The sequence below is a fragment of the Micropterus salmoides genome, unplaced genomic scaffold (genome assembly GCF_014851395.1).
Source record: "Micropterus salmoides isolate LMB-PRFRI ecotype aquatic unplaced genomic scaffold, ASM1485139v1 Ms_hic_scaffold_17, whole genome shotgun sequence".
NCBI lineage: Eukaryota > Metazoa > Chordata > Actinopteri > Centrarchiformes > Centrarchidae > Micropterus > Micropterus salmoides.
Genome location: NW_024040817.1, coordinates 3,090,514 through 3,106,479, shown reverse-complemented (window position 1 = coordinate 3,106,479; position 15,966 = coordinate 3,090,514). Strand labels below are relative to the sequence as shown.

Here is a 15,966-nt window from a genome sequence, read left to right as displayed (position 1 = left end):
GCCCCCACTGTGAGAGAGCTGGCAGGGGGAAGCAGCAGGAGCCTCACCCCTGCCGAAGAGGGCCCAGGAGAGGAGACAGCGGGCCCCCAGGCCCAGGGAAACACCACCCGCCCAGAAATGTGCAAAGGCCACAAGCCCGAGTCCCCATGTCCCTAGGTCAAGAGCGGGTCCCCACGCCAGATCGGTCATTTTCAGCGCAAGTGTTCAGCAGCCAAATGCACAGCAGAGCTGTTGACATTAACCTGCGTTAATATTAACATTTTAAAATAATTATATCAGCAGAGCAGAAGCTTGAACATGACTGCTGGATAAAATAAAAAACTTAAGTAAAGTTCTTACCTGCGCTGACATTACAGCACAGAACAAAGGCGAACAGGCAGCTGTAGATCTTCATCCTCATCCTCACACAGACTGAAGTGACTGATCAAACAAACACTGTTTAATTCTGAGAAAAGGATGTGTAAACCGGACATTATCGTCTTTGTCTTCTTGTGGTTAATGCCCACTGATGGTTAAGGTTATTTAAATATAGAGCATGATCAAACTTCCCTCCATTCTGTGCCAGTACAAGAAAGAACCTGAAATAACTGACTAAAAGACAAAGACATGATCACCTTATGAAGCTGTGGTAACAAACAGTCGACTACTTCCACAGAGCAACATTAGCATCCCATTGGAGAGGAGTTTGTGTCCATAACAGCTGAAAAAGGCAGAGATGCTAAACAGGAAAACCACCTTTACACATAGAGAGCTAACCACACAGACAATAACGTCACGATCTAATGATGGCGACCTGTGGGAAAACATCCAGCTTGTTGTTAGCTGAGAACTGCTTGGTGTTTGTCTTTAAACTGGCTGCAAAATGTGACCACAGAAAGATGACTGCATGTCACAGTCTCCTTTTAAGGCATTTGAAGTCCACATGAATACTGTGGAAGAAAGCCAGGAAGCACAGGTGAGTCTGTGGATTTACATTACTTATGTAATTACCTCAAAGCGACTTACAATTGCTATATATGTCAGAAGTCACACCCCTCTGGAGCAACTAAGGGTTAAGTGTCTTGCTCAGGGACACAGTAGTGGATGTGCCACAGTGGGAATTGAGCCCGGGTCTCTCACACCAAAGGCAGGCATCTTATCCACTGCGCCATCGCATGCCACGTAACTTAATAGTTGTGGTCCTGGTACCTAAGCCCTGGGGTGCAGGACTTGGGGGGGGCAAGTATACCTTCAAGTGAGTGGGACCCACAAAGATACTAGAATGAATAGCTGTGGATGTGGGGAGGGGCCAATAAAGAATGACTATGTACAGGGTCCAGAATTTCGTGCTACGCCTCTGCCTAAACCCAACCAAACTGCCACGTTTCACAACGTGAACCACTAGTTTTATTTTGAAAGGCTAACCGGACGTTGCCTATTTATTATTGCTAACTTGACCACGGAGCCCTACGTGTGCAAAAGTGACTCTTGAGGGGTCCATATGTGTAAAGCTGGGAGTGAGAACGTTTTGGGAAATCATGTCTTTGTGGCATTTGGTTGTGGCTTCTGAAAACATGTGGAGGGTAGAAGCATCATATCTTATATGTGTACAAAGAAAACTTAGACGTACTGTATATATGCTTTTTTTAATGATTAAAAACATGGCCAGGTTTTGATTTTCTACAAAACTCTGTCAAGAAACAACCTCCCAGTTTTCTTCATTAATTACATGTTTGCAGGATCAGCACTAGATTTTTGTCAAAACCATCAGAAACATAGAAATGTCTATAAAATAATTTTAAATGAACCTTTTTAAAGTTAGATTAGTCAATGTGTAATGGTTACGGTTTAGGTTATATGTAATAAATATCTAAGAGATACTTGGAAGCATTGAAATTACACATTAACTTTGAAAATGCAACAATTTTATAGACAAATACTGTGGAACAAAACAGAAAGAGTTGACAAACACTGACGGTGGTGACAAAGTTGTAAGAAACAGAAAAATATTTCATTCAAAATGACCAATGAACTAACAAACACTGTAACATTACAAGATAGAAAAGACTTTATATAACCAATATTCTTTTGGATTAACATCTCAAGGGAGCAGAGGAACTTTACAGGCAACAGAGAACATAACCCTATGGTCAAGTCCACAACCTCTTTAAATATATATGCTGCTTGTAAACTACAAACCCCATTTCCAGAAAAGTTTGGATACAGAAAATACAGAAAAAGTTTTAATTTGTTAAATCATGTGAACCTTTATTTGATTTAAATTTTGAGTTTCAGTAGTTTTACTGACCAGCATAATCGTATTTTGTAAAGTTAGAATTTTATGCCTGCATCAAACTCAACAAAACCCTTTTTACTCCCCTCCAGCTCTCTGTAGCTCAGACAATCCCTGCTACCTGCGTGTGCTAAACCGTTCTTTCACCCAGATTCTTTGTCTTTATAAGAACAAACAACAGATGTTTCGTGTGTAGTTTCACGTCATTTCGCCTGCCACGTTTCACGTGTGTTTTCTTGACAAAACGTGGTTATGAGACCAGCCCTCGGGTGACAGAGTTGTTGTCTAATAGCGTACTGTGTGACCTCCTGTCACCGATAAGTCACGGAGTGGGAACGACGGCGAGACTCCCGACACAAGCTGGCAAGTTGTGTAGTCTGAACAGCCCAGCGATCTGCCGACATTGAAAGTCATGTAGTCTGCAGGGTCGGGGCTCCTTTGTGCCAATATTGGTGAACATCCAGAAATGCAACCTGAATAATACAAGGAGGAATCCACACATCAGTGGTAGGCAGAGACGCTGGCGACTTTTCTGGGCCTGAGTTCATCTCAGATGGAACAAAAGACAGTGACCATCCAGATTGTTCTCAGTAAAAGTTGCAAAAGCAGTATCTGTGATGGTATGAAAAGGTGGAATTAAAAGGAAAGGTGATGTAACACAATGCCTCTGTCCCAACTAACTTATTTTTACAAAATACTATTACAATTACCCTGGTCAGTAAAACTATTGAAACTAAAGGTTTGTGTGAATTTACAAATCCCAGATCTTTGTTTTTATTGCATTTTGGAAAGTATCCCAACTTTTCTGAAAAAGGGAAACTAGTCGTCACAGTGTTGAAAGCTGTCTGAGGATGAACGCTGAACACGGCTCAGTTACTGCTCTCGTTTCTGTGTGATGGAGGATCATTTTCTGTTGCTGCTGTGTTGCCTCTGTGTCTGTCGAGCTGCAAGAGAGAGAAGATAAACATGGAGATGATGGACGAGATGTGATCTGCGCTGATCAATTTGATCAATTTGACCTGTAGATGGCGCTACAGCAACATGATAAGTTGAAATGCCCAAAATGCACTCACTAGTGTGACTCAGTTACATTTTGCACAATTCACCTTTGTACAAAGCCGAAGTATAAACACTGTGAGGGCGTGCTAGTTGTTGAAAATCAAATTATTTCTTGACTTATTTTCCAAATATTGAAATCTTCTTTGAGTTTCTAAACATTACTGATTATGATACAGAGTATTTTCAGACCCACAAAACCACCTGCAGGTCAAACTATGTTCAACTTTTCTCCAGGAAGTGACAGTGATGCTGAGTATGATGATTAAACAGAGTATTCCAACCACAATATGAACAGCTGTTTCCCACATGTAAGGATCAGCTGGAAGAGGAACAGACATGGTTTGTTTTACTTGGGAAGAAGGTGGTGTTGAAGTCACTGTAACTCAATTTCATTCATCTGTCGAGCTGAAAAACCTGTTCCTGAGGTTTCCTCTCCACTTTCTCAGACAAAATACTTTTTGCTGTGTTTTTATGAAGTTCATTTTGTTCATTCTGCTAACTTTAACACGATGCCGCCTTTCCTGACAGAGCATGCGCTGCTTGTCGCGCTGTTTTGATTCTACACTATTGTCCTTTGTCAGAAATGCAGGTGCGTTGTTCTAAAGAGTGTGGTAATATTTAAACATGAAGACGAGTTATCTTCTATTGTTCATTCGCCTCATGTATCTTATATTGTAATAAAGTTACATAATTGTTTTTGCATAACTGTGTAACATAAATGGAAAAGTGTATTTTAAAAACAAGGTAAATACATTTGGTTACTTTCTTTTTTAAGAGGGACAAATTATGTTGTTTCATTTATTTAGTTTTAATGAACTTAAATCCACTATATGATCAATGTGTCGGTGTGTCAGTGTATTGTCCTAAGAAAAGTACATACTGTAATCCAAAAAGCAACGCAGAATTAATGCAGAAGTGGGATAAACCTGCTGTTCCTACAAACCCACAAGCTCTGAGAGATTCAGTTAAACAGGAGAGACAGAGTGACGTCTTCTTACTTCCCAGAAGTTGCAACAATGGATTCCTATATTTCAACTTTTTTTATTCTCTAAACGGAAACTTTGTGCTCTCAGATTATTTCATTCCAAAGCAGCTGTGATGTACCTGTTGATGAGAAACAGAATTCAGTTTTGTTCCAGTTATCTAAACTTTTAAAGTTAGTTTTTGTTGATGTGCCATTTGCTCTCCTTTTTAAGCTCAATTAGGAAATCGTACTTTATTTAATTTAACACATTAAATTCCTCCCACCCAGTGTTAAAGATATATAATGATTAAAGTCACCTTTTTCATTTCCATCAGGCTTTGGTTTCCCAAATCAAAGAATATGGCTCCTCATTCGCTAGAGTTGTGTCTGTCAGAAGATATAATATGTAATTAATATAAACAGTAACAAGCATCTAGAATATTTGGTTAAAATGTGTGTTGATGAGCGGTCAGGCTTTACCTGTACTGTTTCCCGTCTGTGGGGGGTTGTGGATAAAATTTGCATAAAAGGAGCTATTTTGACTCGAGCCATCTAAATTTTAAAACATTGCCAAAACGCATTTATTAACCAGAACAAATAGTGGGAGATTGTGCTGTTGGCTACAGAGAAAAACAATAAATGACACTGGTGCGACACAGTGTACGAAATATTTGAATCATCTTCTATTTGTGAGTTATTATGAGGTGTTTTTTGAATCCTAATGATGAAAGTCTCTATAAATTATAAATAAAATCCCTACTAACATAGTTAGTGGACAGAGCCATGATGACTGGATGTGCTTAGCATCATGGAGGAGGAAGACTTCCGGGAGATAAAAGCGGAGCAACGTCATCAGTCGGCGCCCAGCTATGACGAACTCCTGTAGGTGGTGACACGGGCAGTGAGCAAGCTCCAGCTCGATTGGCCGCAGGATGTACCAGAGACACATGCCATGAGTAAGCTGGATGAGCGCTTTCTGCAGCGCCGTTTTTTTCCGGACTTGCATGACGAGTTGTGCAAGTCCTGGGGCAAACCCTTCTCAGCACGTCTGACTACTCCCCCGCTCCGGGTCTACAGCGACGTAGCGGGGGTCAAGGGCTTCGGCTATGGGATGATGCCCCGGGTTGAGGATGCTTTGGCTAGCTATCTCTCGCCCGGTCATGATCATCCCTCGCTCGTGTTTATACCGGGGGCCCCCCCCGAGAGAGGGCGACCGAGTTTCCCTCCCTCGTGGCAGCTCAGGCAATGGGCGCAGTTATCCAAGCGAGGCCGCTCCATCACTGTGAAGCACTTTCAGAGAGTGTTGGGTCTCAGGACAGCAGCGTCAAGCGTAATCCCTGCTGCACATGAGAGCCCTGCCGTGGTGGTTGAAATCCAAGGGATTCTCCCCGAGGGGAAATCCGTTCCGTCTGATACGAGTTACGAGCAGGTGCCTTCGTTCGCTGTCAGTATGGAGGAAACCTTGGTTCCTGTCCCAGGGTCCCGTGTTGGGAGCGCCATGTCACCGGGAAATTATTTCGACAGACGCCTCACTCACGGGGTGGGGCGCGGTCATGGGCGGCCGCTTTGCGATGAACGGCGGCGGTGGTGGCCTATTTGAATCACCGGGGGGGTCTGCACTCGCGCCCATTATGCAAACTGGCACATCAGAACCTCCTGTGGTCCCAGCAGAGACTGCTGTCCCTCAGAGCGATGTATGTCCCTGGGACCCAGAATCAGGGAGCAGACCTGCTGTCGAGACAGGGGCTGAGGCCCGGGGAATGGAGACTCCACCCCGAGCTGGTGGAGCTATTGTGCAAAAGGATCGGCCCTATTCTCTGCTGGCCTTTCCCCATCTACACTCAAGGCGTTCCACACCCCTCTGAGGGATGGGCCTCTGGGGAGGCTTCCACTGGTCGTGCGCTTCCTCCGTGGAGCCCGGAGGATGAGACCCGTGACTCGTTCCAGGGTTCTCACTTGGGACATGGCGGTGGTTCTCGAAGCGCTGGCTGAGGCCCCCTTCGAAACCCTGACCTGACCCTTAAGATGGCCTTTCTCCTCGCTATCACCTCTCTGAGGAGGGTGGGGCATCTCCAGGCACTTTCGGTTTTTCCTCAATGCCTGGAGTTTGCCCCGGGGAGGTTCAGAGCCATCCTGCACCCCTGTCCGGGCTATGTCCCTAAGGTTCCGTCCAGGTTGGCAGGGCCTACGGTGCTGCAGGCGTTTCATCTACCACCTCATGTGACGGCGGAGGACTGGAGACTTCATCTGCTCTGCCCGGTCAGAGTATTTACACTCTGAGGTCCTCCCGGTGGAGGAAAGCAGACCAGTTGCTGGTGTGTTTCGGGTCCCCCAAGGCTGGGCTCTCCGCTTCCAAACACACGATCAGCAACTGAATTGTTCAGACTATTTCCCTGGCCTATCAGGTGCACGAGTTACCTTCACCTATGGCCGTAAGGGCGCACTCTACTCGAGGCATGGCGGCCTCTAGGGCCCTCCTCGAAGGGGCTTCGCTCCAGGATTTGTGTGAGGCAGCTGGCTGGGCCACTCCTCACACTTTCATCCGGTTATAGAGTCTGGACCTTCCTTCTGCACCCAGCACCTGTGCCTAGTCGTGCCTACAGGTTGCTGCACGCTGGGGGCAGGCGGGGTTTCGGCGCGGCCTAAGTGGGTACCTCGTTCCCATAGTGTCGTCACTGACGCAGTTTGAGTTCCTTCGAAGGGGAACGTCTCGGGTTTCGTATGTAACAGTTGTTCACCGAGAAGGGGAACGAGACACTGCGTCGGACCGCCACACCTCACCCCACCTGGAGTGCCTTGCTTCATAGCAAAAGGGATCTGTGAAAACATGGCTGTATTCAAAGAGCTAGATATGGTGCCACCACTCAGCGTTGCTTCCGGTTTGTCCAAGCAGCTACTGTCACTACTGCAAGATAGATCCTTTACAGCACAAAAAGTGTTTGACCCATAAAACTCCATTATACATTTTTTCCCCAAGTTTTGTGATCCCAAATACCTACCAGGGTAAATTTATTTTATTCCCTTTTTATGAATTTTTTATCATGCTGCAAAGACAGTTTAACAGTTTTCAACCAAAAACATGCCCTGCTGCATTTTAAGATAAAAGTCCAGGTCTGTTTTTATTTACCTCGTCTCTTGGACCTGTATCTCCTAGTGAACAAGACGATGAGGAGGAGGAGGAGCACGAGGAGGACGATACCTATTCCAAACAACACACCATGAAGTAGTCGCCGTCTTCAGGAGCAGATGGAAGACAAAGTAAAAATTCATAACTACTTACAAAATGAAACAGTACATACAGACATAATGCATGTCAGGTATACAGCAGTCCAGGGTAGCAGCAACCTTTGGAGAAGACCGTTTACTTCAGTACTGTAAAAGTACAATTCATAATCACTTGGCAAATTATATTTTATGCTGCTTTATGCTTCAGTCATCATGCCCACTGGCCTTTAATCACTCTCTGACACCATGACTGTGTAGTTTAGCGCCGCTGTCTCCAGGTAAGCAAATAGTGCTGTTTCATACATGATGTGACTGGTTTCACTGCAATATCCTAAAATCATCCACATCCCTCACTGCTGTCACGTGATTACACTCATAATGTGTTCAAACAACCCGTTCTCACTCCCAAGTCGTCACATATGGACGCATGGTCAAGAGTCGTGTGTTTGTGAAGCACTGGCGATCCCTTTAGCGTCATAGTTCGACGCATTGAGGGAAGTCCTGTAGCGTCGTTTTTTGATGGTAAAGGTAGGCATATGATATTTAACAGAAAAGAGTGAGTAAAGAGCTGGTTGGGGGGCCAGAACCCGGACTTTGAACCAGGAGAGCGAGGTTCGTGTAGTTAGGCCTACCCAGGTCGATAAAAGGAGACGCCCAAAGGCCTTGACCAAGCGTCAATATGTGATGAGTCGGGAGTGAGAAAACTTTTTTTCTCTAAATATTTTAACTTTATTGCCTCAGATTATTTTTTATAATAGCAGGCCCTACTTCAAAGCATGGGGACGCTTACAGATAAAACGTGATCTAAAGTGTAATAAATGTAGAAATAGTGACTGTGTTCAGAACGTTTCAGTCAGAGAAGTCAAATGTTGAACCAAACAATCTTCAGAAAGACTCTCAATCTGTTGCTCATTAAGTGACTTTGAAGCTACACAAAGTTAAATTCAGAGACTAACTTCATTGAATATGATCACTCATTGACTGAGAGGTGGAAACTGTAGATGTTGCTGTAATGATCAAACATATTGGAAACATCATTTGCTGAATTGTGAATCAATGCATATATAACAGAATATTGTAGAGAGAGACACTTTTTCTTTTCATGCTTTTTAAAACCAATGTCGTCATACCTGTGTTTACTAGAGGTGTGGATGGTGCAGTTGTTGCTGGAGGTGGAGGAGTTGTTGAGGTCTCTGGTGGTGGTGGTGACGAAGTCGTTGTTGGAGGTGGAGGAGTTGTTGAGGTCTCTGGTGGTGGTGGTGACGAAGTCGTTGTTGGAGGTGGAGGAGTTGTTGAGGTCTCTGGTGGTGGTGGTGACGAAGTCGTTGCTGGAGGTGGAGGAGTTGTTGAGGTCTCTGGTGGTGGTGGTGACGAAGTCGTTGCTGGAGGTGGAGGATCTGTTGTTGTTGTTGTTGGTTCCTTACGACCTTTAGTGAAGGACGGAGGAAACAATATAGAGCTGATGCCACGACATGTCCAGCCTCTGTAACTCAGTGCACTCTCTAATTCAGCATTTTGTTCGTCTGTCGATCTGAAAAAATGTGTTCCTGAGGTTTGCTTTCCACATTCTACAGCACAGTAGTAAAGTTCATACTTTTACTCTACTACATATTGTAAATGGTAAACCATGAGCTGAAAGGGAATGTGATATACGCCTGTAGTATCAAAGTTAAACCTGTTCTGCATTAGCTGATTTTTACAGATTACCAATCGATGGAGCTTGACGGGAACACAGTTAATAAGTAACGTCTATTTATGTCACTTGTTTTCATTAAAATCTTAAACACCAAGGCCACGGCTGAGAGTTCAGGGGTGTGAACACTTAACAAAGAAACGTTTTTACACTGACGTGTGTGTTTTGTGCCAAAGAGTAAAGCTGAAGTTTTATATTTTCTTTGCTCTGGGTTGTGTTTTTGGGTCAGAACCTGCACGTTCTGAATCATCACAACAACATACTGTTGAGAAAGGCTCTGTTCTACGGCTTTATTTTTAGTTTTAAGTAGAGTTTAAAAAAAGTTTCCTTCTCTCTTCAGCTCTCCTTACAGAAATAGATATTACAACATCTTTAATACGTCACAAAATGATTCACGTGATTGAAAACGAACTACACCACGTCCATTTTGGTTGAGACTCAAAACTAAAACCACTCCCCAACTTACTACACGTAATTAACTAAACTAACAAAATTAAAAATAAAAGGATAAACTGAAACTTATTTATTCATAGTGAAAACAGAACATGTTACCTTGGATCACCGTCAGCTCCACAGCTGCTTCATTATTACAGAAGTATGTTCCAGCGTCTGAGACGGCAGCTCTGCTGATGTGAAGTGACTTATCTGCTGATGAACTGTATCGTTTCAGTGGGTCATGAATGTGTCTTATGTCTCCGTCTCCATCAACTGTAAGTATGTCAACTCTGTTTCCGTTTCTCTCTCTGCTCCACGTCACTTTACCCTCCACAGGGTGAGGACATGGCAGAGTGACGGAGTCCTTCTGCCTGATTATTTTATGCTTTTTCTCTGTAAAAGAAAAAAAAATTTCAATAAATTTACCTGTTTTAAGAGATGCAGTATTTCTGCTATTTGAGCAACTCTGATCTATGTTCACCATTAGAGACAGAATAACATCAATATGTCCAATGCAGTGGAAACACATTGAAGAAGGCAGCTGTTCTCCACCAAACAGCTGTGTGAGGGATTTTCAAAACAAAATAAAGTTGGATCCCTGACTGTCCTCTACCCGGCTCTACCAGAATATTGGTGTCAGATTTAATTTAAACCTAATTTAGTCTAATCCAGAGTTCTTTTTCTAGAAAGACATGGATCCCAAGTTATAAAATATGCTATTTGTTGACATATTCAGCTAAACTTCAAAGTAAGCTTGGCCGTCTGTAGTTTACTTATGAAGCTGCTACATAAATCTAATATATTATAACTAAGGTTCTCCTTTTGTGTGGCCGTGAAAGTTAAAAAGTCTTATCGGTCTTTTGTTTTCTTTTTTTTTAAACCTGTCCTGCCCAGCAGCCTGGTATAGAGTATGATGACCTGGATACCATATTGTGCCAGACAGATTTTACTTTAACAAGAGAGTATTAGCAGCTGCATGCCACCAACAACCCACCCACCTGTCAAGGGCCGAGAACTCCAGGCACAAACCCAGAACAAACCGGAGCACAGCCCTGCCCCGCACCCACACTGCACATCCCGAAAACTAACTATATACCTCAGTATCCAGAGGGGTCCAACAACTGGCCGACAGAGAAATGGGGAAGCACGGATCCGAGGCCAACGAAGCAAAACAGGGACGCAAACTTGTCCCTCCAAGCCAACAAGGAAATGACTCCCCCGGACTCCAATGCACAAACTAAACGCCCAGCAGCCATTCAGAGACCCTGCCCAGGGAAAAAGCACAACAATCACCCCACAATCCCACCGCAGCCCACCAAGCTGCAATCGGATCAACCCGCGCAGAGACCCCCACCCCCAGAAGCCAGGGCACCCTGCGACCCCCCAAAGCACAAAGGACCCCAGACCGCATGTCCCGGGGGAAGCTGTACCCCGCCCCAAGGAAGAACAGCAGAAAGCCGTGCCGGGAAGCTCCCTGCCGCCAGGGAGCGATAACGCGGGAGAACCAGGCCAACGGTCCCCAGCCCAGCCAGGGGCATCCCTCCCCAGAGTGCAGGCAGTGCCAGCAGCCCCCGAGGCCGATATCATCCCTGGACGGGGGCCCAGCCCCCCAAGTCAAGCACCCCCAAGGAGGAGCACCAAAACATACCCTGACAACGCAGGCCATGCGCCCCAGAGACTCCCAAATGCCCCCACTGTGAGATAGCTGGCAGGGGAAAGCAGCAGGAGCCTCACCCCTGCCGAAGAGGGCCCAGGAGAGGAGACAGCGGGCCCCCAGGCCCAGGGAAACACCACCCGCCCAGAAATGTGCAAAGGCCACAAGCCCGAGTCCCCATGTCCCTAGGTCAAGAGCGGGTCCCCACGCCAGATCGGTCATTTTCAGCGCAAGTGTTCAGCAGCCAAATGCACAGCAGAGCTGTTGACATTAACCTGCGTTAATATTAACATTTTAAAATAATTATATCAGCAGAGCAGAAGCTTTAACATGACTGCTGGATAAAATAAAAAACTTATGTAAAGTTCTTACCTGCGCTGACATTACAGCACAGAACAAAGGCTAACAGGCAGCTGTAGATCTTCATCCTCATCCTCACACAGACTGAAGTGACTGATCGAACAAGCACTGTTTAATTCTGAGAAAAGGATGTGTAAACCGGACATTATCGTCTTTGTCTTCTTGTGGTTAATGCCCACTGATGGTTAAGGTTATTTAAATATAGAGCATGATCAAACTTCCCTCCATTCTGTGCCAGTACAAGAAAGAACCTGAAATAACTGACTAAAAGACAAAGACATGATCACCTTATGAAGCTGTTATAACAAACATGGTAACAAACCATCGACTACTTCCACAGAGCAACATTAGCATCCCATTGGAGAGGAGTTTGTGTCCATAACAGCTGAAAAGGCAGAGAGCAGAGATGCTAAACAGGAAAACCACCTTTACACATAGAGAGCTAACCACACAGACAATAACGTCACGATCTAATGATGGCGACCTGTGGGAAAACATCCAGCTTGTTGTTAGCTGAGAACTGCTTGGTGTTTGTCTTTAAACTGGCTGCAAAATGTGACCACAGAAAGATGACTGCATGTCACAGTCTCCTTTTAAGGCATTTGAAGTCCACATGAATACTGTGGAAGAAAGCCAGGAAGCACAGGTGTCATGTATTTTCATCTGTCAAGTTTTTTATTTCTAAATTGTTTAACTTTAATAATGGTTTTATTCAAATGAGTCAAAATGTGCCAATGATTTTGTGGGCTGAAATGACAAATGTTAATAGCATATTTTTTCAAACACTCAGACTCCGGGCTGACGGCTGGAGTATGGGACCAGAGACAAGGCAAAAGGGCAACTAGACTGGGGGCCAGCAACAGGCCTAGAGTTTGAGCAGGGGGACGGCAATGTGATTGTCTTTTAACTTACAACTTGCACCACCTTACCTGTCTGAGCTAATTACACCATAAACACCAGCAAGACGCCTGAACTCTCCCAATGCAGGTCTCCCTGTCACTCCTTTAATTTAATAAAGACGTTGCCTATTTATTATTGCTAACTTGACCACGGAGCCCTACATGTGCAAAAGTGAAGCCTGAGGGGTCTCTACCAAGCGTCCATATGTGTCAAGTTGGGGCCGAGAAGGTTTTGGGAAATCATGTCTTTGTGTCATTTGGTTGTGGCTTCTGAAAACACACTTAAAAGGAAACAGGTACATGTGGAGGGTAGAAGCATCATATCTTATATGTGTACAAAGAAAACTATTACATGTACTGTATTTATGCTTTTTTTAATGAAAGAAACCATGGCAAATACATTTCAGTGATTCTTGAGATCAGGAACAAACAGGTTTTGATTTTCTAAAATAAAATCTTGATTATTTAAAAAAAAAACTATGTATGCATCTTTGCCAAATGAGGCTTTGGCTGTGTAACCATGTCTTTGAACAACCTCCCAGTTTTCTTCATTAATTACATGTTTGCAGGAACAGCACTAGATTTTAGTTAACACCATCAAAACATAGAAATGTCATTGAATTTAATTATTACAGATATTTTGACGCTGTTGGTTCTGCTAATAATATACACATTTTTAAATGAGTCATATCACCTTTTAAAAGTTAGATTAGTCAATGTTCAATGGGTTTAAGTTCTATGGATTAACCAATTTAGCATTTAGTCTCCATAATGAACAGAGATACTTAGAAACATTAAAATTACATCTTTGAAACCTTTTGAAATGCAACAATTTTATAGAGTTTTTTAAAACAACTTCACTCCATCTGACGGTGGTGCCAAACTTGTAAGAAACAGAAAAATATTTCATTCAAAATTAACATTGAACTAACAAATATTGTAACATTACAAGATGTGAAGAAAATACATTACATAACCAATTGTTTTATGGATTAACATCACAAGGGAGGAGAGGAACTTTACAGGCAACAGACAATGAACATAAGCCCAAGTGCTGCTTACACATAAACTACAAACCCCGTTTCCAGCAAAGTTGGGATATGTTCCAAAATGCAAAAAACAAAACAAATCTGTGATTTGTTAATTCTTGTGAATCTTTATTTAAAAGATTTTTCAATCGTTTCACTGACCAGCACAATTGTATTTTGTAAATGTTAACAAAGTTAGATTTTCATGCCTTCAACACAGGGGGGAAGAAGAGGAGTTGGGACGTATTTATGGAAATGCTGATGATGACATGGTTGATTGCGGTCCTGCTCCTGAAACTCTGCTAGTTTGCACCACTAAAAGTAGAATCCGCCAAAGGCTCAATTTCTGCAAGATGGCTCGGGGACCCCTTGGTGCAAAGGGAGCATTTCTCAATGCAAGATTGCAGAGAATTTAGGTCTTTCAAAATCAACAGTACGTAATTTTGTGAAAAGATTAAGGACATTTGGGAGACATCTCACTGAGTAAAGGCAAGGTGGGTCACTGGAGCACAGGTTTCATCAGCTGGCAATTTCAATGCACATTTAAGAGTGTAAGTTGCAACTATTCTTAACAATAATGGAAAGCTGAGTGGCAGTAATAACAATGAACATAGGCAACACTCAGTCATCACAGAATATTATTAACAGTGAGGACACAAAAAGTGGTCCACATCTCAAGCACACTTATCTAGTGTTGTAGTACTTGAGACCGGTCTTGGTCTTAAGACCACTTTTTGATGGTCTTGTCTCAGACTCGACCGCCTTTGTACTCTGTCTTGAGGACTCAGGATTTTATTTCAAGACCAGTCAATACCGTAACTTTGGGAATATCAATAAATTGCTTTTGCATTGTCTGATTTGTTAACATCCTAACTTTGATTGGAAGTAAAACTTATTGCTTCAAATGCAGCCAATAACCCTAATTAAACATGTGTTGTTCCCGTTAACGACTGTCACAGCTCCCCACGATGTTTACGTTGATTTCAGCTCTTAGTGTTTGTATGTGGGGGTTTTAATGGGAATGTGGATCTTTCAGATCACTTTGAGAACTACCTATGAGCTTGTTCCACATTTTGTTGAGTGCCATGCAATGCAGGGAACTGGTCTTGGTCTTGATTCGGTCGTGATAAACTCTGGTCTTGGTCTTGACTTGGTCTCGGTTTGGGCGGTCTTGACTACAACACTTATCTTCCAAAACCACTGTCAAGGTTATGTAGCCTAAGGCAGGATAAGGTAAATGCTGCTTTCACTCACCAGGTAACACCACAATAGCGTCAGCCTCATGGGGCTCATTTTCTGGAACGTTCATTTCTGTAAGCTTGATTTATCCTCCTGCGTAGGATCGTGATCGGAGCGGAAAAGAGACATCAAGTTCTCCAAGCCAAAGATGGAAAAGACAATCCAATAGTTCTCAGCGAAAGGTGCAGAAGCAGCATCTGTGATGGGGGTGCATCAGTGCCCAGTGCCCCTGCATGTCTGTGAAGGTACCATTAACGCAGAGGCATATTTTGGGATTTTAGAGACAGATCAAGTTGACATCTCTTGCAGGGACATCCATGTCAGCAGGACAGTGGCAGGCCTCCTTCTGCACGGGCTGCAACAGCGCAGCTTCGTAGACACAGAGTGCTCGACCGGCCTACTGCCAGCCCAGATCTGCCTCCTATTGAAAATGTATGGCACCTCATGAAGAGGAGAATGAAACAAGAACAAATACAGACTGTTGAGCAGCTGAAGTTTTGTATCAAGCAAGAATGAGCAAAAATTCCACTTGCAGAACCGGCACATTAGTAGGCCTATCTTCACTTCGCAAATTTAGAAGTGCAATTAAAAGGAAAGGTGATGTAACACACTGGGAAACATGTTGCATGCATGAAATTTGTTTTTATTTTTTCAAAATACAATTACCCTGGTCAGTAAAAGTGTTGAAACTAAAGGTTCATGTGAATTTACAAATCTCAGATCTTCTTTTTATTGCATTTTGGAAAGTATCTCAACTTTCCTGAAAAGGGGAAACTAGTCGTCACAGTGTTGAAAGCTGGAGGACTTTTTACTGTCAGACTGTCTGAGGATGAACGCTGAACACGGCTCAGTTACTGCTCTCGTGTGATGGAGGATCATTTTCTGTTGCTGCTGGTGTTGCCCCTGTGTCTGTCGAGCTGCAAGAGAGAGAAGATAACATGGAGATGATTTTATTAACTTCTGTTGTTACTTTTCAACATTTAAACATTGTATTTGGTAATTATTAGTAACGTGTTGTGGTTATCAGTGACTTGCAACTCTGTTTGTTTGTTAGCAGAATGTCTCAAAGAAGACTTTTCAGTTTCAATGACACCTGGTAGAAAGTTGGGACAAGTGATTACTTTTGGTGCAGATCTAA

At 43.4% G+C, this 15,966-nt stretch overlaps 1 protein-coding gene and 1 long non-coding RNA gene across 4 annotated transcripts in view; both read right to left on the bottom strand.

The window, feature by feature from the left end:
- LOC119907982 (proline-rich receptor-like protein kinase PERK8) overlaps positions 1 to 15,966 on the bottom strand; it is a 59,664-nt gene that overhangs the window by 32,488 nt on the left and 11,210 nt on the right. The gene's annotated exons all lie outside the window — the stretch shown is intronic.
- Positions 1,629 to 7,841, bottom strand: LOC119907995. 3 transcript variants are annotated; one of them, XR_005445169.1, is made up of 4 exons: positions 7,423 to 7,841; positions 4,776 to 5,175; positions 4,613 to 4,682; positions 1,629 to 3,216 (listed from the first exon to the last, which is right to left on the bottom strand). It is a non-coding gene; the product is annotated as an uncharacterized LOC119907995 (long non-coding RNA). The 3 variants fall into 3 exon arrangements; XR_005445168.1 differs by having other exon boundaries at positions 1,631 to 3,216; positions 4,776 to 4,847; positions 7,423 to 7,547; XR_005445167.1 differs by lacking the exons at positions 1,629 to 3,216; positions 7,423 to 7,841 and adding an exon at positions 3,240 to 4,435 and having other exon boundaries at positions 4,776 to 5,661.